Raw genomic sequence first — 6,000 nt, 5'->3', positions numbered from 1 at the left:
TGGTATGCATCTGCTAGTTCCACCGGGCCCCAAGGATTGGATGATAGGAGCTTGAAGAGCTGGAGGATCCAGAAGAGCCGGATGATGGAGTTCCCGGTTGAGCTGCTGTCACCGGAGGAAGGAGATGATATTGGCTAGAGCTGATGACCCTTATCCTGATGAATGAGGAAGAAAAAATCGAAACTAAGAGATGAACAAGAAAATCGCAAGGGGGCAAAAAGCCGAATCGTACCCACGGCGCCGGTAGCGCGATGCTCTGCTTCCTTCCGCCTCTCCGTCAGCAGGTCGCTTGCCACGGTTGCCACTGTTCACCATTTGCTTTGGTGGAGGTTAGGGTTTTCTTCTGGAATGAATCGAACAAAGGAAGTGGAGGAGACAGATGTGAGAACGCTAAAACGGAGATAACGATGAAGGCTAACGGAAGGGTCTATTTATAAGCCGAAGCGAAGAATCGTGGCGAATTCCACGGAGTCATGGGGCGAGAATGTCGAACGATGGAGTAGGGTTTTCTCCTTTCAGCTGGGCCGCTACTGGGCTGGGCCACGCATGGATTAAGTCGGACGTCGTTCGACTATCTCCCTGATTTGCTAGAGCCACATTTGAATTAGCCACCAGGGACCATTCACACAAGAGATTTCTCCACCTTGGCGCATCTGAAGAGTAATCTGATGCATCATATGATAAACAGACCCTAAGAGATATTTGCCTAGTGGGATCTGAGTGCCTGCAGCTAAGTCTTCAGCCATCACCATGTGATTCAGGGTTGGTTCATTGGATTTTCCATAGAAGATGAATCTGCATAGCCACATATTCATGAAGGCTTTCAACTCTTTGTCAAAAATGGTGCCAGATGCATTTATGTAGTTCTGGATGTATTTGACCCATCCACATCCAGAGCTGATGGCTCTTTGATTACTTTTGCTCTTGTACTTATAAGGGTATACTGGTAGTGACACGTTCAAGCCAGTCATCATAAACACATCGGCTAGGGTGATGGTCATTATACCATGGCCGAAAATGAAGGCATTGATGGTGTCAGACCAAAAATGGGAAGCTGCTATCAAAAGGGAATCGTTTCTGGGTGTTTCTGCTAAGGATAATTCCAGACAATGGCTGATGTCTTGACTTTCCCAGTGGCTGCTGCTTTTCTCCAGCATTCTCCTGTACCAATTCCGCCATCCAGCAATTGGGGGAAATGGCCAATTCTTGAACGTGTTTGGCCATCGGTTTGGCAAGGTGATCCCAGATTTGAAAGGGATTCTTTGGGTTTCCTTCTCGATAATTTCAACAGGGTCAGGATTTCCCATTGGACTGAGGAAATAGGAATCGGGGTTGGCAGCATAGGGGATCAAAATCTGATTCTTGTATTCCTTTAAAGGGTGATTGAAATCAAAGAGGAATAAGCCAAAAGAAGATCGGGAAGATCAAGTGGAAATTGCCGAATATAAGTGAAGTTTACCTCTGGGATTTCATCCTGGGTCGCCATTGAAGATTCGAAGTGGGTCTGAGGTTGCGCTGAAAGCTTGAAATCTTGGACGACGGTTGCGGTGTTGAACGGTGTTGACCTAGGAGGAAGAAGGAGCTTGTGGTCAATTTCAGAATAAAACAACTTTTATCCCAAAATTGAGGGGGCATGTGTTAACACTGGATTTTGGTCGACTTTGGAGGATGACAGGTGGACCTGCATGCAGGAAGAAGGATATTCGGTAAACAAAACGAGCGGTCGGCTAAATACTTATGCGGTCGGTTACTCTAGAAGGTGGTGACTCCATTCGGGAAAGCAGAAGATGGTAGGCAAAGCCGATCGAAAAGATGAAAGTTGTAATAATAAAGGACTCTGAGAGTTTAGGGCAAGGAATCGTAGTTTCCAAGTTTGTTTAATAGTTCCTTTGTAAATCGTAGTCTTCTAGGACTCGTGTTTTGTCTAGGGTATAAATATTGACCCTCGACCATTGTAATAAGGGTTCACAACCAAATCAATACAACCGGCCCCGTGCCAACCTTCGAGTCCTTTTGTCGTGTCGTCGAGTTCTTCGAGAGGAGTCATCGATCCGTCGACCTCCATAAGTTCTGACAACCTTGTTATCATGTTTAGTATCATGCGGTGGATTTAGACGTGATGCAAGTAGTCTTGTTTGTTTTCAATGGTCGTGCGGTGGATCTTTGTTTGACAATCAAGAAGTCTTTGCTTATGCTTTGTTTATGAATAGACACTGTACGACAGACGTTTGCTCAATATGCTTAGTGAAAGTAAGACAGTTATCGGCTCTATTAGATACGGCAAAATCTAAATAGAACGGCAAAATCTAAATAGATTCATTAAGTTATCCTGTGTTGCATGTTTTAAATATTTTATATATTTGTAACACACTTCTGCCCAATCTAGATTAATATTGTTCGGCCCTTTTTTATGGTTTTATTCGCGCTTCAATGATCATTGCTTTTCATATTACCTTTGCAAATAGATAACATGCTCATAATGGCTGAATTATTTTAATCTAGATTGTCACATATTGTGGGTTCATGCCTGTTAATTACGTTTAAGCTTTAACAAAACTAGGTGTCGTGCGGCAGATGTAGGTTTTAGATTAGTTTAATCGTGTTTATTTGCATGTTCCTTCTTCATGGACCCCAACTCGGCTGGACTGCTGAGCTTGGTTATGCGTTAACTCATAATTAATTTCACTTGTTCAAACATGTCTTCCTATGCATATGCATTCAGCAATCGGATTTTTACGTGTGCTCATTTTACGATTAGCTGAATGGTTTATAAACTTGTTGGCAGACAGCTTCCTATAGCTGTATGTCGTTGTAAGTGGCTTCAGGGCCGTATATATGGAACTGTCTGGTCTCACCCGACATGTTCCGGTTTGGCATTTAACTGTTTTATCCCTTTAGTTTTTTTAGGTCAAACTGACTGGCACGTTTCCGGATCACGAAGCACCCGGGGGCCCAATTGAAGCCACGCTTTCCGGCTTGCTGTGTGTGAGGCACAGTGCGTCACATTTTGTGTCAACACTAGCCAAGCACCTACAGGGGACGAGGATGAGGACAAGGACGAGGACGACGACGACGTGGACCAGCACACGAGGAGCTTGGCCCGTCTCAGCTCCAGGATGCTCTCTCGACTCAGCCTACACAGCCTTCAGGTACTAGGCGACTGAAAGGTCCTAATATGGCTAGAGGGGGGTGAATAGCCTATTTAAAATTCTACAAATCAACTAGAGCAATTTGATTAGTAAGACAAATAGCATAATGCAAACTTGCTTTAGCTCTACGAGGGTTGCAAGCCACCTATCCAACAATTCTAGTTACAATGATTTTTAGACACACAACTTGCTATGATACTACTCACTAAGAGCTATCAATCTTGCTACACTAAAGAGCTCCACTAGATGAACTTAAAATAACAAAGCGAGCTCTTAATTCTAGTTACACTAAAGAGCTTGCCACAACTAGTTTACAAGAATATAAATGAGTGAGTAAGATGATTATACCACCGTGTAGAGGAATGAACTAATCATAAGATGAAGATTAAGTCAATCACTGGGAGAATGCAAATGACAAGAGACAACCGATTTTTCTCCCCAGGTTCACGTGCTTGCCAACACGCTAGTCCCCGTTGTGTCGACCAACACTTGGTGGTTCGCGCGGCTAAGAGGTGTTTCACAAACCTCGTCCACACGATTGTACACCGCAAGAACCTACCCACAAGTGAGGTAACTCAATGACACGAGCAATTTACTAGAGTTACCTTTTGGCACTCCGACGGGGAAGGTACAACTCCCCTCACAATCACCAGAGACGGCTATGAACAATCACCAACTCGTGCCGATCCTCCACCACTACACCGAGCCATCTAGGTGGTAGCAACCATCAAGAGTAACAAGCGAAATCTACAGCGCAACACGAATACCAAGTGCCTCTAGATGCAATCACTCAAGCAATGCGCTTGGATTCTCTCCCAATCTCACAAAGATGATGGATCAATGATGGAGATCAGTGGGAGGGCTTTGGCTAAGCTCACAAGGTTGCTATGCCAATGAAAATGTGCAAAAGGGTGAGCTTGAGCCGGCCATGGGGCTTAAATAGAAGCCCCCACGAAATAGAGCCGTTGGCTCAATTATTTGGCTGACTGTGCATCGACCGGACGCTCCAGTCAGAATGCACCGGACGCTCCGATCGTGAATACCGGATGCGTCCGGTCAGCCTACCGGACACGTCCGGTAGCTCCCAAACTACCATGTGTCCAGTTCAAACCAACATAGCCGTTGCTGCTCATTCTGCCGATGACCGGACGCTCATAACGGACGCACAAACACAAATGACCGGACGCAGAGGCACTACGTCCGGTCAAGTCTAGTAAGCCCTAGGGCCGACCGGACGTGTCTGTTAGAAACTGACCGAACGCTGAGCCTCAGCGTCCGGTCGAGTACAGTAAGCATCCATGCTCGACCGGACGCGTCCGGTCACACCGGACCGGACGCTGCCAGCATCCGATCAACTGTTCTGCCGAACACTGCGTTTGCTGATTTACACCGGACGTGTCTGGTGTGGCGACCGGACGCGTCCGGTCGCTGAGTTCGTTGCCAAATACCGGACGTGTCCGGTCACCATATCGGACGCGTCCGGTCACTCTGTAACCAGCGCAACTAACTTCTTTTCAACTCTATCTTCTTTACCCTTGCTCAAATGTTCTAACCACCAAGTGTATCACCTTGTGCACATGTGTTAGAATATTTTCACAAACATTTTCAGGGGTGTTAGCACTCCACTAGAACCTAAATGCATATGCAATGAGTTAGAGCATCTAGTGGCACTTTGATAACCGCATTTCGATACGAGCTCTACCCCTCTTAATAGTACGGCTATCGATCCTAAATGTGATCACACTCGCTAAGTGTCTTGATCACCGAAACAAAATAGCTCCTACTATTTATGCCTTTGCCTTGAGCCTTTTGTTTTTCTCTTTCTTCTTTTCCATGCTCAAGCATTTGATCATCACTATGCCATCATCATTGTCATGATCTTCGCCATTACTTCATCACTTGGAGTAGTGCTACCTATCTCATAATCACTTTGATAAATTGGGTTAGCACTTAGGGTTTCATCAATTATCCAAAACCAAACTGGAGCTTTCAGCGACGCCGTCCACCTAACCCTGACACTCCAGGTACCAGCGCTCTTCGTAAAAAGGGTAAGGGTAAGACTAGGAAGCAGTGAGGGTTTGTGGTAGATGTTAGTATGTGCTATTATAAATTTTATAGTTACTTTCCTATAACTATTTGGGACTGTATGGACATTGTGGACTATTTGGACTATGTACGACATGTTGATTGTGATGTTCAATGAGGTTGTATTGTGCTTTTTGGATGATTAAATATTTGGGTTATATAATGATATCTTTGTTTATAACTGTGGATGCTCCTAAAACAAGGAAAACTCTTACGAATTTTTTCCATAAATCATTAATTATACTACACTGCTAAAAAGGCACAAATATAGTACACAGATTAAATGTAAATTTATTAGAACATGTATAGTCTAATCATATCGTACAAATGATTTATAGATGAGTCTAGGCTTTTCAGACAATGAAAATAGACTTTTTAGTTACAAAGATGAGGAGTACGATAACAGCAGCGATTTATCACTTCACTTACATAGTACACCTATAGCATCTAGGCTTTTCAGTAATAGTAAACGAATCTAGACTTTTCTAATAATGAAAATAGACTTTTTAGTTACAAGGACGAGGAGTACGATGACAACAGCGATTTATCACTTTACTTACATAGTACACCTATAGCATCTAAGCTTTTCAGTGATTTATCATGTCAACGACGAATAGACTTTTTAGGAAATGAATCTAGGCTTTTCAGTGTCCATTGAAATAGGCTCTTTAGTGAAACTAATTAGGCTTCTGGTGACCAATTATAACACATCGAAATGACAACTAAACCTACCTCTGTCTATATATACGTAATGCTGGATGCATTG

Source organism: Miscanthus floridulus, chromosome 19 (genome assembly GCF_019320115.1).
Source record: "Miscanthus floridulus cultivar M001 chromosome 19, ASM1932011v1, whole genome shotgun sequence".
Taxonomy (NCBI): domain Eukaryota; kingdom Viridiplantae; phylum Streptophyta; class Magnoliopsida; order Poales; family Poaceae; genus Miscanthus; species Miscanthus floridulus.
Note: the sequence above shows the minus strand (reverse complement) of the source record.